The sequence below is a fragment of the Thermobia domestica genome, chromosome 11 (assembly GCF_964235325.1).
Source record: "Thermobia domestica chromosome 11, izTheDome1.hap1.1, whole genome shotgun sequence".
Lineage (NCBI taxonomy): Eukaryota > Metazoa > Arthropoda > Insecta > Zygentoma > Lepismatidae > Thermobia > Thermobia domestica.
In genome coordinates this window covers 208,419,148-208,439,790 of record NC_137464.1, presented here as the reverse complement: position 1 = coordinate 208,439,790, position 20,643 = coordinate 208,419,148, and the positions used below count along the sequence as shown (strand labels likewise).

General features: G+C 34.3%; 1 protein-coding gene across 2 annotated transcripts in view; it reads left to right on the top strand.

The window, feature by feature from the left end:
* Positions 1-20,643, top strand: part of LOC145664686 (uncharacterized) — a 73,491-nt gene that overhangs the window by 5,467 nt on the left and 47,381 nt on the right. The window contains exon 1 of one of the 2 annotated variants that reach the window (XM_081731542.1): positions 14,442-14,571. The exons of the other annotated variant lie outside the window; for it this stretch is intronic. The gene's annotated coding sequence lies outside the window, so the exon portion shown is untranslated. Of the gene's footprint in view, positions 1-14,441; positions 14,572-20,643 lie in introns of those variants that run through there. 2 annotated transcript variants of the gene reach the window in all.

The following is a 20,643-nucleotide window of genomic DNA, read 5'->3' as shown; positions in this document are numbered from 1 at the left end:
TAAACTGTAAATAAAGTGTGTTCAATGTACCCACATGCGCAAAAAAAGTTGCGCGTATACTGTAACTCACGATTTTTCGCATTTATTCCGTTTTCCTTACGTTTATGAGTAAAATTCAGTTATTAGTATGTGGAAATGATAGAAAGCTATCCATCTAAGGAGATATTTCCAAAAAAAATACAATAAAATAAAAATAATTAAGCAAAAAACAAAATTACGCTCGGTTTTATGTATACTGGCAATCATACTTTCGAGGGATTTTCAGTAACAGAGCACGATTGCGAAGGGAAATTGACAACAGGCAGTGAACGAGGCGCGATAAGCGAAGGAACTGGAAAGTGAAGTTAAATATTGAATTTATTGGTTTAAACCTAGTGTCTAGATGGTTTGGCAAATATAAATTAGCTTCTCTAACTAAGAGGTCGTACGAAAATATAGGATTAAACAGAAAAACTCTTATCTTAAGGTTCGAAGCGATACGCACCATGGTTATAAACACTATTCGTTAAGAAAAAGAGAGTCTTCGTGGTTATGTGGACAGAGTGGCGGACTAGCAGTTATTTTATTATTTTGACACGAGATCGAATCCCATCCCATCCCATATATTTCTTTTTTTACAAAACATTCTAGGAAGTGTATAATTTTGATGTTAATAAGAACCGAAACAATATAATAAGGAAATAACTTATTGATAGTATCATTTAATCGACTATTTATTCGATATTAGAATACGTGTAGGCCTACTATTAGAAACAGCGATTGCTTTCAGTTTATGGTCTTGTATATTACACCTCCCATGCCCGTTCTTGAACAGCAGACAACTCACTTCGGATTTGTGTATCAGGAACAGGAAAAAGAACATACACGACCTTGACAATCTTTCTAGTCTTACCCCTTGTTACATTGACCTGATGTCAAATTATTGTTTATGTGTGTGTGTGTGTGCTTTTTTTTTTTTTTTTTGCTTTTAAGAGTATTACTCTCTCTTTTTTTCATATCCACAAGTGCAAGAATGCTTTCGTCGAACGTAACTAAATTTTACAGATCTATGTATGCGGAACACGAATATTTCCAAAAGATAGCATGAATATGAACTATAATTATGCCATATTTCTACATTATATAGTAGCGTGAAAAACTGATATTAAAATGATATAACAAACAGCATAAGCTTTTTTTCTAACATGGCAACACATTAAATGTAAATTATTAAATTTTGGGGATTACAAATTATTACCTTACGTGTCGTTGTATTCCTATTCGTTTTCACGTTCGAGCGACGAAAGAAGAAATTGTAGTGATAGTGATAAAAATCGAATTCGAGATTTCAATGAATTCAAGTTTCACGCCCCCACATATCGAAAAAGTGATTTTGAAGTCTGTCCCTCTGTTCGTCTGTCGGTTCGTCACGCTTTTACATGCATTCAAATAGAGGCCATATTCTTCGACGTATCTGGACCGAATTCTAGACATGAAGTTTTTATAAAACTTTATCATTTCGAATTCTATATCCCCCAACACCTAAAAATAACGGTAGTTTACTGAAGGATGAAAATTTAAAATAATTGTCTCAAAAGCAGCTGTAAAGATTTTGCTTATTTTTTATAAATATATATTTTATTAATGACCCTTCACCGTAGTATGAATCATTGCTCTGAAAAAATACATAAGGTGTAATTTGCTGTATGGGATGCGTTTTTTCGAACAATTTTCTCAATCACATTTCATAAATGTATCATTAATAATCTAATAATATGACACAACCCGTTCGTCCTGTAAACATTCAGAAGGGGTAGTTTATTCTTAGTTTACTATTCTCCGACGATTTTCTCATTAACGCCTGACGCAATTTTGTTCATATTTCATAAATAAATGTTACATAAATAACCTAACGATATGGTATAATTCCATTCTCCTAAAGAGCTAGAGGTGGTATATTACTTTTCGGAGTAAGTTTTACCCTACGATTTTGTCGAGAACGACTCAGGCATTTTGTTCGTATTTCATAAATAGCATAACTCGTTTATCCTTCGCATTTCCCAAATAAATGTTTCACTAATAGCTGCAGCCTAACACGAGTCAGTTTAAGAAATTCGAGCGAGAAAATTCAGTGCGTTTCATCCGTACCTATTCTTAAATATATTTTTAAATCACAATTTTCCTAACAAAATCGAAACTTCTTTTCAAATGTGCCTCGTTGTGGCCAAATGGTTCAAGTGCATTGGTTCTGGATTTGATTCCCGGTGAGAGCTAGCGTATTTTTATCCAACTTTAAGGTATAGATAATAAGTAGGTGCAAAGAGAAAAATGTTTAAACAAGCCTAACCAAGCTAATGAATAATGCAAAGAAATAATACATCTTTACGAAGTTATAGAAGAAACGTTGTTAATGTTAGATATTTGCATGTGAAATGTCCAACCGATGACTCTCAGCTCCAAAGGTAGAAAGTGAAACATCCAATACCAGGTTAATCTGTGGTCTCTAGGTAAAGCTATCCTACTAGGAAGTGATTTAGATACAAAAAAATGTAGTAATCGCTGGGAGACATGTTAGGAGAATACAGTGGGTGAGAGAGTTTAATACTGCAACTCATGAATAGTCTGCATCTTCGTTGAGTATTGAAGTGAGTAGGCCTATGTAGGTTTGCACTGAAATGAGCATTAATACACAATATCTGTTGAACATTACGGGGGGCTTGCAGACAAGTTTGCAGTGCATTTCACGGGGTTCGATATTGTAATGATCCTAGCGAACTCCTGAGCCTTCCCCACTGTACACTATAAGTTAAATTCGTGCTTAATTAAAACTCTATTTGTTTAAATTTAACACTGTTAACCGTTGTCACCTGTGCACTATGAGCAACAATCCGCCAGTAATTCTTTATTTTTTGCCCTCTGTTTTAGCGCCATAAATGTCTTTGTTCATAAATATCTTTGTATATAGTTTTGCATATACGTAGCGTCAACATTAAATTTTGACTTCTACGCCATATGCATTTAATTACAAACACACCTATAACACGAACACAACAAACTTGGCATATACAGTTTGTGTATGGAAAATCATACACGAGGCGCTGCACGGAAGAGCCCCGTGCATACATAGGGTAGTCACCTTCCTAAGAAGTTAATAATAATAATAATAATAATAATAATAATAATAATAATAATAATAATAATAATAATAATAATAATAAACAGAAAACGAAACAGTTATTTACATAATTTATTTATTTAAGCATGGAAGTGCAATGGACTTAAGTTATTTCTCTCTCTCTCTCTTTGAAGGCAACAACCCTTAGGGTGCCAAGACGTAGAAAAGGACTTGTGGCACTCATGACTATAGGTTGGTGTGTGGTTGGCACATCGGGTTCCTTTGTTGTTAGTTCCAGCCTCCCGGTAGAAAATACAAGAAAATATACCTTTCTATTACTATTAAAGTAAATAACTACACTCATTCCCTCAATGTGATATTGTTTGTTTAACTGTATACAGACAGCTGATCCGTGGAAGAATCGTTGATAATAATAAATAAAATAAACTCGACAAATATTCTCGTAAATAATAGGTAAAAGTTTGCGTTACACTGTCCATTTTGCTGGGCACGCCAGTGTGCCGTGTTATCTGGTTGTGGCATACTGGAATATAGGGTATGGCTTTCTAATTTTTCCCAACTATTTTAACTGTCTCAATTGAAATGAATCTATAATAATAAGAGAGTAAATTTAGTCTTCTTACCCCTCGATTTAGAAATAAGGTTCGCTAGAATTGTATATATAAAAAATAATAATACTCAGAATTTTATAGAGTAGTTTGTTTTACTCGAAATGACATACTTTCTGCAACTGTTTGGGTTGGAATTATTTGAAATTAAATCTTTAAGTTTTACGACCCACGGTTATACCGGCTAGGCTAAAGGAGACGGTGATGATGAGAAATGAATGAAATGGTGGAATGAAGAAAGTGGGAGAAAACGGGAGAACCCCGAGAAAACCCATGCACATGGTGTTTGTCCATCACAAAATTCACTCAGTGCGAGCTGGGATCGAACCAAGGATTCAATGCACCAAAGGTGAACACTTCATCACTGAGCCACCGCGGTCCCTCTAAAATTATTTATAGGAGAGAGGGACTACTTCATGAAAACTTGATATCGAACACGTTTGTTTAAAAATACCAGCCTTTTTTGTGAAATATTGATTAATATTCAGGAAAACTTAAGTCAATAAAATAATAATAATAATAATAATAATAATCGTGAATTAAAAACTCTCTGGACCTAATTCATTGGCACAATTCCACGAATTAAAAAGAATTTGTTTACTTCTCATGTACTAAGTGTAGAAGGACTTAATCCCTGTTGCTTTCAATGTACGAAGAAAGTATTGTAACCATTTTCCCTCTCCACCCCCACAACCCACCCAAGACAAAATTGAATAAATCCAAACCTGTATTGGAAAGCAAGTCGTAAGGCTAGAGAGACAAAACCGCTACACATCTGGATGAGTTATTTAACTTCCCGAGAATCTAATTTGGTTTCTGGCCAAAATACGTATATGAATTCTATACTATAGAGGTTATACTGCTGATTTTTAGAAATATTAAAAAAAGTCAATAATTAACAATTGTGCAAATAATCTTTAATTATCAAAAATATTCAACAAGAAACTAAACGCAATTTAGTTTTGTCAACTCTAAGTTGTGGATATGTAATATTTTTAGTTTTATTCAAAATTACCTTAACCACGAGGACACAATAGTCCTTCTTCTTTTTGTTACAAAAATGGCGTCAGCCAAAAAATAAAAAAAAAATGACAAATAATTATAATTATTATGTATGAAAAATATATGAACTAATACTCTTAAGATTCACATAAATATATATATGTATATATTTTAAACTTATCTGCAATACATATATTACTGGCAAGACTCGATTATACTGTCACAAAACTATAAATAATTGATGAGCTATAAAAAATGAAGTTAACTCACCAGGCAATTACGTCAACTGAAGCATCCGAGAATTAGTACATGGCGAGCCAGCAAACTCCCAGCATGCTCCAGTTGATAATAAGTGAGAAATTAAATTCGTAAAAACAAAACTACAATGCCGTGAAGTAAAAAAAATAACCAAAGCAAGGGAACAATAACATAATAATAATAATAATAATAATAATAATAATAATAATAGTAATAATAATAATAATAATAATATTTTATAAATGACTAGATTCTGAATACATTACATATCACCCTCCTCCGTCTGAAAAAGTTCAGGTGATCAGGCTGAACTTTTTCAGGCCCAGAATGATACCAACCTTATTCAGAAAATAGACCATTAAAATATATAAACCATAAATACATATATATAATATATAGTAAATGAAACAACTACCAAATATATACAAATGAAATAAGTATTACATATAGGTAATTTTGACGTTTTTGTGGCCACAAAAAACAAATTATGAAGTGCAATTAACACAACAAAACCAGAGAAACATATTTATATGTAAATATTATATATCTAGTAGTCATGCCAGACCTTCTTAAACCTTAAGGATCATTAACATGCATCCGAGGTAAGTAGCGTTTTAATAACGATACATGATAAGGAAACTTCCTATTTTGAGATTCATTGAATAACAAAGCTGTATTTTTACTCAAAAACGACTCAATAACCACGGGCCCAACCCATAAGGGCGACAAGGATTTATTAATCGCATCTTTCTTAGACGACAGAATATGAGAGCGATACAGCACTTTATCCCCTTCTGAAAATGTTACTGGATTTACTCGTTTATTATAAATACGTCTTCGTTCATTCCATACTTTTTCCATATTGTGAAATACCTTAGACCAAATATCCTTGGCCTCTTGAGCTACAATATCGTTATCAGAAATATCCCACCTAGCCATTAAGGGATCAATGGGTTCTCTTCCCATATATAAACGAAACGGGCTATATTTAAGTTCTGAATGAACTGCCGCATTAATGCCAAATTGTAATTCTTTCAAATAACTCGACCACTTGTCTTGTTTGTCATGAAAATAACTTCTGATAGCCGTTTTCAAAACCTGCACGTACCGTTCCACGGCGTTTCCCCCAGGAAAATAGGGTGAACTGCGTATATGCTTAATACCTAAGCCATGCAGGAAAGACCTGAAGGTATAACTTGTGAAATAAGAAGCCCTGTCCGTAGTGAGAGAAAAGGCGAAACCAAATTTACAAAAAATGTTATATAATTCGCGTGTAATAATAGTGCTATTGGCCTTCCGCAATGGAACTAAATGCAAAAAACGTGTACAGTTATCAAGTACCAATAACACATAAGAATAGCCAGAACTAATGGGCAAAGGACCAGCCAAATCGGCAAATAGATGCCCATTAGGAATCTTATTATATTTAGATATTAATTCCCCTTGAGGTTTGGCTAGTCTAGGTTTCGAAATTTGGCAAGTATGGCAAGTGGTTACAAAAGACTTGATATCAGCCATCATATTAGGCGAAGTGAAAAGCCTACGAATTTTACATAAAGTTTTAAAATAACCAATATGATTGCCCGTTAGCTGAAATTCGTGATAGTAACTCATGATCATATTTCTCAAACACAAAGGTAACAATATTTTATACTGAACATTACGAGCTTTAGTTCGCTGGTAAAGAATACCATTTTCTATTCTATAATCACCCAACTTATTTCCATTATTAGCCACTTGTTGATATATGTCTTTCGTATCAGATTCAGTTTTTTGATAATTCCTAATATCGCCATAGGCTAGAGGCAAATCTCGCAAACTACATATAAAATTCTTAGCATAAACATCTTCATCCAGTGGTTCATCTAACACATCATACAAATTGGTGTCATATATACGGGTGAGAAAATCCGGTATTAAATTCTGTCCCGAGGTAATATGTTCAATTTTAAAATTGAACTCAAAAAGTCTCTGAATTATGTTACCATAACGAGATACTTTCTTAGGATTGCGTAACATATGTACCAAACTCATATTGTCAGTAAGGATAGTAAATTCATTTACCAAGAACTGCTGAAATCTAATCACCGCATTAAAAATACTAAGCAGTTCCAGTTCAAAAATTGTACGATTAGCGTCAGCCTCCTTTAAACGTTTAGAGTAGAAAGCAATAGGGAGCATTGAACCATCAGTTGTCTTTTGTGAGATTGTCGCAGCCAGGCATTTTAGAGATGCATCTGCCTGAAGATAAAATCTCTTATTAAAGTCAGGAACCTTTAGTATTATATTTTCTTCAAAAGCTTCCTTTATTCTTTTAAAGGCATCGACCTGCCTAGGCCCCCACTCAAATTTTTTCTTAGGAGATTTTAACTCCGTAATAGGAGACATTATTTCCGCATAATTAGGACAATGTTTCGCATAATACCCCAGAGCTCCCAATAATTTCTGAACCCCTCTTCTACAACGGGGGGGTGGCAATCGACGGATCGCCTCAATACGCTCAGGGAGTAATGAAACATTACCATCAGAAAACAAAAATCCCAAATACTGAATAGAAGTTTGAAACAGCTTACACTTTTGAGGCGAGACCGTTATCCCTCTAGAACGCAACCTAGAAAATACCTCAAGCAACAAATTCTTGTGAGATTCTACATCTGAAGAAGTTAGGACAATATCGTCAATATAGAAATCAACACCCTTTCCTTTTAGATCACCCAGCACATCATACAAAACACGAGTAATTGCTTGACTTCCTATCTTTATTCCCATAGGGATTCTATTCCACACATAGGTTTTCCCCTCAAAAGCAAAGGCCGTGTAGGCCCTACTACTTTCTGCAAGGACAATTTGATGAAAACTCCGTTTGGCATCAATATGTGATATTATCTTAGCGTTAGCTAATGAAGCCATACACTCTTCTACATTAGGACAGATCATATTGTCGCCCATTAAATGCTCATTTAATTTCGCGTAATTTAAAACTACTCTACCTTCACCTTTAGAATTTTTAACAATGAAACAAGGAGAACGGTAATCAGAATTCGCTTCTTGAATGACCCCATTACGCTTATATTCTTGTATAAATTTTCTCATCTCATTTCTGTGAGCTTTCGACAGCGGATACTGCTTTTCACAAACAACAGTGTTATCCTTTAATTTTAAGTGATATTCAAAATTGGTAACCTTACCTATTTTGTCTGTAAGAACTTCTTTAAATTCATCACACATATATTGAACAAACGAACTTAATGTAGGATTTGAAACAAGCAACTTTTTATCAACACCATTTATAATACTATTCATATCAACACTAGGAGCCAAGTTGGCTGCATTATCAACACTACAACAGTACATTTCATATTCCACTGGTTGAATGTCTGGCACAAACAGGTGTATAGGAAAACAGCTGTTATTTTTCTTTTGTCTTTTTGTTGATAAACATTCATTTTTCGCTGGCAAATGATAAGCACTCGCTGAACGTGTGGACTCTCGATTCTCATAATTATTAATAGATAAAGACCTCACCTGCTGTTTTTGAATGTCAGTGGCGTATCTTACCGGGACATCCACCTCACCAGAAACGCCAGGAATCAGGTTCCCCTCAGATAGCCGAGAATGAGAATCCTTCCACTGTGCCCCAGCAACAGAATAAACAGATGTAGCCTTAGATCGACGATCCTCTGCATTGTTAAACATTCGAACAGCGCAGGAAGTATCTGAGGTGACAGCATCCCCAAAAAGAGCGTGTATTGGGTGCCCTTCATCGACAGACTTCCTGCAAGTAGAATCAAAGGCACCAGTATCCATGTTGGAAAAAGATCCAGGGGAGGGTGGGGGGAGTTGAGTTGTTATTCCCGTAAGTAGGGGAATAGACAGTTGATAGCGTTGAAGTTTTAAAAATTTACTCTTAAAGTCCATGTAGCACTGAGCATCATTCAAAAATTCCAACCCCAATAAAACAGGAAATTCAAGTTCTGGATAGACAAATGAACGCACACTAATAAGTTTGTTTTGTATTTTAAAACTGAATCGTACACACTTGTCTAACACAAGTTCGGTATTATTAACTGCCTTTCCTTTAAATGTTTTAGGAATAATTTTTAAGTTCATTTTTGTTTTCAAAAACTGAAACACCTCATTATTTATTAAATTGATTGAAGATGCTGAGTCTATACAAGCATGATATTGTCTATTAAACAGCTTAAGCAAAACATAAACACCTCTATTAGTCTCTTGTGAAATGGTACTGAAGCGTCCCTGGCCTTCGGTATTATAGGAATGTCCTTTTATGTTCATAGAATTAAAGGAAGACGAAGGCAAGCGCGCAGCACTATTTTTATTGTGAAAAGTTCTACCACCTTTTGGAGAAAAATAATGCCCCGATCTAGATTTATGAAACGAGGGGGAAGCACTATCAGTAGCAGTTCTCGTAGAGGACGATGTGGGTTGAAACGAATTATTGAATTGCAGAGAATAAAGTTCATGCTTCATATACTGTTCCAATAATTGTTCAAAGTCTCTCATGGATTTAGGCATTCCAGCATAGAATAATTTCTCCCTAACACTGGGAGTAACACCCGAAGCAATTGCACGCAATATACTTTCTTCACCCACTGTAAGATCTAAAATTTTTACACTAGTACACACCCTCTTTACATAATCCTTAATACGTTCACGTGGAGCTTGGGGACGATAAAAGTTAGTAACCATAAGGTGATGTTGAGCACAGTCAGAAATTAACTGCCGAACAACGTGCCTACACACAGGGTCCCAAGCGCTAGCTAAAGAACAGGCTTCAGTAAAAATATCACTAAGAGGATTTCTCATCCTGGATCTCACTGCCAACATTAAACATTCAAAAGGAAAAATGTTCAACTCGTCCAATTCACTCAATTGGACTAAAAAGGCATACAATTGGTCGGGCACTGTGCCATCGCACATCGGAAGTTGATTCACATACATATCAATAAGTTTCAATTGTACATTTTGTTCTAATTTGCTATGAGGGATTGAACCCGAACTCTCATTCATATGAGGTAGCGTTTGTCCACCTTCCATATGTTTACTAGTCTCACTATCACCTCCTGACACAATATCGGTTTGAGTAACTTGTGACTTCGCCTCGGGTTTTGAACCCCATACCTTTCCGGAACGAGTAAGGTGCAAGTCCTTATCTTCTTCAGATTCTGACATTATGAATTATTACAAATATTTGTTTGCAAAACAAATAAATGAAGTTTGTAAGACCTTAACAGAATATAGCTGTCGCTTTTTTTTTTCCTATTAAATAATAGCACGTACCTGTATTCGTAAGTTCAAGGCTACACACAGCAATCTACACCTGTTGTTTATAATCCAATTGATAACACGAAAAACAGACAGGTTTCTTTCATTCACTATCAAACAAATACAAGTAATAGCAAAGACTAAATGCCCCCGAGCTAGTTCGATTAAAGGCCAGAAACAAAAACATACGAGAGTGAGTTGACATAATCTATTATATGTAACCATTTCCTCTCTCCGTCCCCACAACCCACCCAAGACAACATTGAATAAATCCAAATATGTATTGGAAAGCAGGTTGTAAGGCCAGAGAGACAAAACAACCACACATCTGGATGAGTTATTTAACTTCCCGAGAATCTAATTTGGTTTCTGGCCAAAATACGTATATGAATTCTATACTATAGAGGTTATACTGCTGATTTTTAGAAATATTAAAAAAAGTCAATAATTAACAATTGTGCAAATAATCTTTAATTATCAAAAATATTCAACAAGAAACTAAACGCAATTTAGTTTTGTCAACTCTAAGTTGTGGATATGTAATATTTTTAGTTTTATTCAAAATTACCTTAACCACGAGGACACAATAGTCCTTCTTCTTTTTGTTACAAAAATGGCGTCAGCCAAAAAATAAAAAAAAAATGACAAATAATTATAATTATTATGTATGAAAAATATATGAACTAATACTCTTAAGATTCACATAAATATATATATGTATATATTTTAAACTTATCTGCAATACATATATTACTGGCAAGACTCGATTATACTGTCACAAAACTATAAATAATTGATGAGCTATAAAAAATGAAGTTAACTCACCAGGCAATTACGTCAACTGAAGCATCCGAGAATTAGTACATGGCGAGCCAGCAAACTCCCAGCATGCTCCAGTTGATAATAAGTGAGAAATTAAATTCGTAAAAACAAAACTACAATGCCGTGAAGTAAAAAAAATAACCAAAGCAAGGGAACAATAACATAATAATAATAATAATAATAATAATAATAATAATAATAATAATAATAATAATAATAATAGTAATAATAATAATAATAATAATATTTTATAAATGACTAGATTCTGAATACATTACAGTATCCAACTGTCAAATGGTATGCTACATAAAATGCCCTATGCAACATAATGTAGTATAGAGTCATCATTGCTAGGTTGTCTAAAGACACTTTTATTTTACCAAGAAAGGAAGAAAATAGAAACTGCTCAGTTTTAACCTAGTAGAAAGTTTGCAGATCTAAGGGAAAATGCACATAGTTGTTGGATATTAAATGTAGTTCGGAGTAATGGAGTAAGACACCATAGTTTATTGTTTGAAATATACTGGGAGTGACCAAGCCATTACCTATGGAAATATCGAAAGAGATACGTTAATGGTGTTAGTTGCAAACTGTTGTAGAAATGAAAAATTTAAGGAAATCTCTAAAACTCTCAAATCACAGATCCAAATTGACTGACTGTTAAGTAAAACTGCTAAATCTGACCAAAGCAAAAAAAAAAAAAAAAAAAAAGTTTTAATGTTCTATGTTACAATTTCAGACATATCATTCTCATATCAAAACTACGATAGAAGTAAATTATGAATAAAGGTGTGGAATACCAACAAATAATTTTTCTAAATGTAAATATTGGGAAAACTTTTTTATAAGGTTTTAGATTTATTTATTGGTTTGTTTGTTTATTAGCTTCTCCATGCCGTAAACGTCGCCAACACCTAGTGACTCACTTGCCAGTAAATGGCGATCGTCGATATAGCGACGCCTCGAAGGATTGTCGCTAGTGTGCCACTAGTGGCAGGGATTCGTCAAGTCGAAGCAGATATCTAGAATCGGGGGTATTGAAGTTACCATCAAGTAACAGTTAGGACTTTCATTTTGCCCCGCGCTCCTTTGATTTGTCACGGAGAATCGCAAAGGGACCAACACGAAATATCGCTCGTCATGTGCATGCGGTTATCATTATAAATTATTTTTCCCTGACGAATTTTTATTATAAGGACAATACTTGAGCTCCGGGGGTCAAGAGTAACTCCTGTCTTTACATCATGAAGTGAAAAATCTTGAGATGGGTGCGTATAAGTGTATGAATTTAGATGTCAACTGTCGCCGATCACTAGCAAGTGAATATGGGAAAACTATGAAAAAAGTAAATAGACGCTTGCCGTTTTCTTATAAAATTACATGGCGAGTGCATTTGATCTGATTCCAAACAGTTATCGTCAACTATACACGGTTAAAGGAGCACTCTGATTAGAAATATTAAAAAGACGTCAACGATTTATCAATCTACAAGCTGTGTTTTCATAATCGTCTCCGTGGCGAATTCGGAAGTACACGCAACTATTAACCCTAAGGTTGGTGGTTCGCGCCCAGCTCAGGGCACCTTACTTTTTTAAAAATGTTCTTAGACTCACCTTAATGAAAACAAATTACGCATATAGGCGATTTAACGTATTTTAGGGGAATAATTTTGTGGTTCGTTGGCGTTCCGTCGCTTCTCTGCCGCTGGTGGTATAATTTTCAAAACGGAAGTGGGACCACCGCCGATCGTCGCTGCGGGACCGCCAATTTTTGGGGACATGTCACTAGTTGCCTAAAGGTGATCTAACGACGCTTACGGCATGGGGTAGTCCCCTCACAAGTGAGGCAGATTGTAATCGACCAAGAATGTTTTGCAAAAATGGGGAACATCTTCCGACTTCGACTTCCGAATAATCCGTTTAGGATCAAGTCGAATCAAGGCTGCCCCACGGGAAGATAGAACAAGTGAGGCAATCGTTCGAAGCACTACGCTCGACACCCTCCGTCTCATTCAAGACTTAGGCTCTTCACGAAAAGTAACAAGTTTATTACTTGTAATTTATTCTTTGAGTCAAAGTATTTTGCAATAAGCCATCGTTTTGTAAGATATTTTTACGATCGTATACTATTACTTTCGAAAATTGTACTCATAATATAATTTCCCATCATGGATTTGAAAAAATCAAAGTTCGAACAAAGAAAGATCTCCGATCCACATGTCTCTTCATGTTTGATATGGAAGTCTCATCTTCATTATTGACCCTTAACTTATTTTAGTCCTAGGCAACGCGAATCGACGGGATGGCTCTAAGTGAAAATATTCATTTAGACGGTTAAGTAATCAGGAAATTCCTGCTGCTATTTCACGAAACCCAACAGATCTTGAGAAAAAAATACAATTTTGCTTACCAGGGGGAGGGAGTAAATCATCTGCTTACGTTTGCTTAACTAGGAAGAAGGCAAGGGTGCCGGTCCTGGGGGGCGGGCCCCCCAAAGCTCACGTGGCCTCCTTTGTATTTATGAATATACAATATTTGCCATAATTTGAGTGCAATTTGTCTCAAAATCCTCAAATATATATATCTTCTGCATTTGAGTGCCCCCTCCAACTCAAATTTACAGAGAAATCGGCGCCCTTGGAAGAAGGTCTAGTGAAATGAATGAAAATGTGGTAACGTAATACTTGAATAACTGGCTAATGGAGGAAAGTAAATTAGTATTCAACACTTCTTTCAATTTTAAGCATTTCAAAGATTATCGTAATTTAGTAGCATCCCGGATTTGCATTTTTGAAATATGGGAACTCTACCTATACCTTAACGTTGGAATCGGTTTCGGACCATGCACTTAAGCCGCTTTGCCACAAGAGGCACATAGGAGGTTTTCTTTCGATTACCTTAGAAATATTGCGAATGGTATGACTTTTAAAACTTTGTTTAAAAAAGAATACACATCGACACACTAAGATGATAATCTGATACCTAGGAAATATATTGAATTGTTTTTAATTTGTTCTCACGCTACCAAAACAGTACTTATGCTTCTTTTTCTTTTTATTCCAGCCTTTTAATATAAGCATTTCACACTATTGTCTGTTCTAGAACGATACAATTCTAGTTCATGTATATGCTAGCTTTGGAAATACAGTCGAGTTTCGCTTATCTGACATAAACAGTATAGCGAAATTTATTGATTCCTAAAAAAAAAATAAAAATAAAAATAAAAATAAATAAAATAAAAAAAAATAAAAGGGAGAGAACAAAATCTTCAAGCGTAGATTATTCTCCGTTCACTCTAGGCATTGAGGCTATGAGAGTTGTAGACAGTTCTATCTATTCGTAGGAAGCCACGCCCCTTAAAGGACTCGTGCGTGCTTCGCGCGATGACGTAAGCAGCCATCTAGCTGCCCGGCTGCTACGAATGTCCCGCGGTAGTGCTCGTGGTATTCATTCTAGTAACCTTGGTGGTAGTGTAAAACAGGTAATAGTAAGGGAAAGTACGAAATCAGGGTTTTGAGTCAAAATGAACGTTCGTTACTTAGAATTCTTGTTGAAACATGTTTTTAAAAAAACGTAAAATTGAAGTCACTGATACAGTTATCATTATAAATGCTATTTGCGTTTATTTAAGACTCAAAACTACTGGTTTTGTGGCTGTTAAAAAAAAATAACACAAAAGTGTAGAAAAAAGAAAAAACACTAAAAAATGTATATGAAAGTAATCACCAACATTTGTTCGTTAATGCTTTGCTCTATTTAAACGCGATTATTACGAAGTGGGAGGGTTACTTTCTGTTCGTCTTTATTAGTTGTTTTAATACACTAAAAGGCTTCTTTAAAACGGGTACAATTTATAACTGAGTGAATGATTTTATGGTTATACATTATGGGCGAGAGGTGACTGGTTACGTCTTGCATTTGAATGATAGTCCTGGGTTCGATACCATTAATCACTATTGAATATTAGTCCCAGAATAAACGATAGCACATTATATATATATATATATATATATATATATATATATATATATATATATATATATATATATATATATATAATTGGAAAGAATAATTTGGGCTATTTGTTACTGTGAATGGAGACTGGTAACGTATTTAGTTTGATGTGCACGGTACTGGATGCGATTACATATAGTCAGTTCATGGAATCTCATAAATAGTACGTATGTGTAAGCTTGTATATATTTTTTCTAAAATACTAGGTACTAATAATATATTCCATTTTATTGATTAGCTAATTAGCAGAAAATGTATTAAATTTAAAAATTGGTGAGCAGACCATATCGCGTACTAATCCTTGGAGGAAATTAAGTAACATATGTGTATATTTTCAGAGCCATAGACTCGCCTTGTCAAATATTTTTCTTTCTCAGTTGCTAATAAAAAAAAAATCAGCCAGCCACAGACGTTAATTGTAATAAAATATTGTTTTTTAACAAATTGTTTGATTTCCCTGGGATTGCGGTTTATATATATAATTTCCCGGTATTACTTCTAGTTCTTCAACTTAATGTCTTTATAACACTACTTAGAGTAATACAACAGGCAGGCAGAACGCCGGATAATATGAATGTGTTAAGAGCTATTAAAAGTAAAACTTGTGATATAATTTTATAACTTGTGATATATTAGTAAAACTTGTGATATCTAATAATCACGTTTTATAACAAATAAATGCACTGCACTGAATCAGGGATGTATCCAGCGTGAGGGCCTGAGGGCTGTCCCCCTCCGAAAATCGAGCACTTTTTAATAAACTTGCTTTTACTCTTTTCAGGTTCTTTTATATCAGTTTACTTGGAGTAAGTGTTCAAACTTTGGGCAATTTGTTGTCTTATAATTCTAAGAACATACCATAATGCCAATATACCGGGTGGAATTAAAAAACAGTTTTAAATAGGATTAACATTTCGTTTCCTATCTGTTTTTAACTTTAATATATTAGAACGATACACTCAATGTCTTCTTGCTATTTTTCTTGTGTGATATACGTAGCAGACAGTTTTCTTTAGTTACATTTCTCTCGAAAATGTTTCATTTTGTTTGTGCTATAATGCAGTTTCCAAAGTAAACCGGTTTATAAATAAAAAGTAGGAAAAAGTTTAAGAGAAATACAGAACTGTTGCATTATTGTTATTATTATTATTATTATTATTATTATTATTATTATTATTATTATTATTATTATTATTATTATTATTATTATTGATATTTCTAAAACATTAGAATTACGTGCTTACGAGGATTCGTGTTGGGGCCCCCTCCGAATAGAAAACCTGAATACATGTCTGTACTGAATGATAGACATATGAGTCAAGGTGTAGACGGGCGCGCTAGGCGATAGACTCCACAGCATGAAAAATAAAGACCACAACTTGCCGTTCTTCTTGCCGATTGGTGCTATCTGCAATATGTCGGATCATACGGTATGTGGAACAAAGAAAGGTCAGATAAGCGAGACCATGGTGTATTGGTGTTTCACGCACCTAAATCTGTAAAATGTTTGTATAAACAATTATTTTTCACTCCCTAGCTAAATTTGTTCGTATGATTACACACCTTGCCTTATAAAGTATAGTCTTATAAAGAAAATATTTTTAGCTAAAAGCTAAAGATAAGCCAACTTCAATAATTTACTTAGTTTTTTAATAATGCAAACTAGTCCATTTCATCACGATAAATCATGTTTGGTACTAAGATGTCTTTTCTGTCCGTATATATCCTTCACACTTTGTTGGAGACAAAATTGTTCTTTTCCCAAGAAAACAGGATGAGAGAAGCTATAAAACAGCATGAACTGAAAACAATAGCTATAACCAATAGTACTCTAATACTGGATAAATACATCATTACAGAAAAATATCAATAGGTTATGTCCTTATTATATTGCTTCGATTCTTATTAACATGAAAATTATAATTTGTAAAAAAAAAAAAAATGGGATTCGATCTAGTGTCAAACTAGTGTAAGAACAACTAATTCACCACGCTACCCACTTAACCACGGAAAGTACTTTTTGCTTGTTCTTTTTCTTAACAAATAAATGCTCATATCCATAGCGCATGTCACTTCCAACCTCAAGACAGGAGATTTCCTCTGTTTCTATATTTCCATACGACATCTTTGTTACAGAAGCTAATTTATATTTGGCAGACAATCTACACCCTAGATTTTAACCAATAAATGCAACATTTTACTCCATTATCCAGTTCTTGATCCAACTCCTCGACTTCCCTACTGAATTTCGTCCGCAATCGTGCTCTGCTACTGAAAAAATCTCTAGAAATCATGATTGCCAGTATACACAAAACCGAGCATAATTTTGTTTTTTGCTTATATTTCTATTATTTTATTATTTTTTGGAAATATCTCCTTAGATGGATTGCTTTCTATTATCTCTAAATACTAATAACTGAATTGTACCCATAAACGTAAGGAAAATGGAGTGAATGCGAAAAATCGTGAGTTACAGTATACGCGCAATTTTTATTGCGCATGGAAGTACTTTTATATATATATATATATATATATATATATATATATATATATATATATATATATATATATATATAATAAAAATCTCTGCTACGAACTCTCTTCAGTCAACGCTGAAGAGGAATTCGGGTCAATGTCAGGGACTGAGTTTGCTAGAATGAATCGTTCGCAATAATCTAGAAAAAATATTTAGTGAATATGCAAAACTTCTGAACTTAATATTAACTGTACTTATGGCATCAGAAAAGACGAAAAGCTTTTTCCACATCAAAAAGAATTGACACTTTCAAGGAATTAAATGTCCCAAGTTGATTAATCAGATAAAATGTTCTGCATTTTTTTTTAAACAGAATTTTATTTAATTTCATATGTCACATAGCATTTGCATCTAAAATTATGCAGATTAGTCAATGAGTCCACTTTATATCTTCTGTCTCCGATCGTTCGTACTGCAACACCCGATAACACAATTCACCGGCCGCCACTGATATTGTGTAGTGACTTCCGTAGTTTTAAAATGTTGATAAGTGCTCTTTGTGTCCGTACAATTTCTTTATTAATTTTTAGACCTCATACTGTGAATTAGGATATGCAGTACTCGAAGTGAAAAAAAAAAAAAAAAAGCAAAGGTGGTATAATTACGATTTAGACTCGGCATACCTGCTATATAAATGTTGACATACAGTGAGGATGTGTTGTCTAAGATTGCATTTCTATTTGCATAGTGACTCAAAACCATGAGAGAACTTTCCGTAGTTACGGGTGGGGCACGGAGAGGCTTTGACCCCAGCCCCCATCTTTTTTTTGAATAATAAAAAAAAAATCCCCTTATGTTGTATTATAGATAGGGTTGCCATATGTCCGTATTTTGTAAGGATTGTTTGTATTTTTGGGTCTGTGTCCGTATCGTACAAAGCATGAAACAGGAAAATGTCCATATTTAATAGTTTTTTGAAGCTGCCTGAAAATTTGTAAGTCGTGAATCGCTAAAATCTCGAAGGCGAAAAGAATTGTTTTCATCATGTATGGCAACTTATATTTTAGTAACTATTTATAAAGTAGTTTGTATTTTGAAGCCTTTTTTTTTTTTTCATTTGAGGGTTCTTTTGGTTAAATTTAATATACGTGATCTAATGGCATGATTTATTATATTTCTGTTAATGAAAAAATTACAAAACACGTTAGTTTTCAATACTGTTTTAAGTATTACACTAAAAATTTGTGTGATAACCTAAAAAGGTGATTTTTAGGTACCAAATTTCAAAATAGTGTTTCGCACCGTATCTGGGGGGACGTGGGGAGCGGTGCCTCAGTGGTGAGCGTTCACCTCCGGTGCTTTGGTTCCCTGGTTCGATCCCAGCTCGCACCGTGTGGACTTTGTGGTGGACAAACACCGTGCTCGTGGGTTTTCTTGGGGTTCTCCAGTTTCCTCCCACTTTCTTCATTCCACCATTTCATTCATCAGTTTCCTTTAGCCTAACTAGCATAACCGTGGTACATAAAACTTGGATTTTTTTTCACCGTATCTTTGATGGGTCGTCATTTTAAGGCTTGTCCGTATTTTGGATCAAAGAGTTATGGCAACCCTAATTATAGAGAATTATACATGAAAATGCCCTAAAACCGATTTTTTAAAACTATATATATTACCAATCTTTAAACAGTTTTCCACGGTTAAACTACCAAACTTCCTACTCAACTGAGGGGTATTCCAGACCCTCAGAAGGTTGTTATCCAATTATTAGAAAGATACTTAATAAAAGTATATAAGCTCCATCAATTTAATAGTTTTGGCACACCGCATAATAAACAAACAACACCTAAGCAAAATAAGTTTTTTGATGGCATAAACTGTATTTTTTCTCGTAAATACTGCACTCAGTTATGTATTTCTTTACCATTGTAGGCACAAAAGTAGTACCGGCGAACTCATTACAATACTTTCCGATTTTAGTTTAAACCAGTCGCCTCAATATACTACCTTTTCTTTGGATTGGGTTCATGACTCATTTCTTGGTCATGTGACCTCAACTAACAATGATGCCAACCCGTGGGGAAAATCTCATTTTGTGGGATTTTTCGCCATTAATTTCTGTAAAAGGTATAAAGGGGATTTTCGTAGAAATAGGCAGCATATATGGGATTTTTCAAACATTTACTTCATCGATACCTATAATCTCTATGGGTGGAAAATATACTAATAAGTCTTCAATAACGTGAAATTAGGGGTAATTGTCAAGTTTTGTTGCATGCTAGTATGGGACTGATTTATAGTGACTTGAGGAAAAAAGAAAGAAAAGAAATAAATATGGAACTTATTAACAACTCTGGCCAAGAGAAATACCAAACGGGAAGAAACAATCTTTCAAAATATTCCACATGAAATTACTAGAGAATAAAACTTCTCTCATCTAGTTTCGTTAAGTTTCATCAAAGTTTACGACACAAATGCGTGATGCAAATACTAATTTCTAACAGTACAAGGTACTTGTCTTCGTCAATATTGTCAATTCTCTCCTTTCATTGCTTATTCATAAACTGTTTAAGATAGAAAAGCTGAATTCACTCATATACGGAAGGAAGTGAGTAACATACTGTAGCTTCACGTTTCATATTTTATAAATTTTAAATAGTTTTTAGAGCGTGGGAAATTTAAGAGTAAAATGGGAATTTCTGCCTCTTGAGATGGGATTTTACGACGTTTGAGGTTGGTATTACTGAACACAACCAACATTACTTCTTACGTGTAGCAAATGTGAACTTCATTGTAGATACCTCACTTTAAAAACAAAAGATAGAAGAAAGAAAACAAAAATGTTGGTATTTGCAACTAAGAAATTATTTCTAAATAAGAAATAAAATCTTCGATGTGCAAAGGAATTCGTCAGTTATTGTGTATAAAAAGGGATTTATTAAAAGCATATTGGTATCCAGTTTCCAGTGACGGCATGTCTTGATCACTGAAAAACCAAGGTGTTGTCTCCATCCATGGGCGGCGATTAGGAGGGGGCAAGAGGGGGCAGTTGCCCCCTCACTTTTT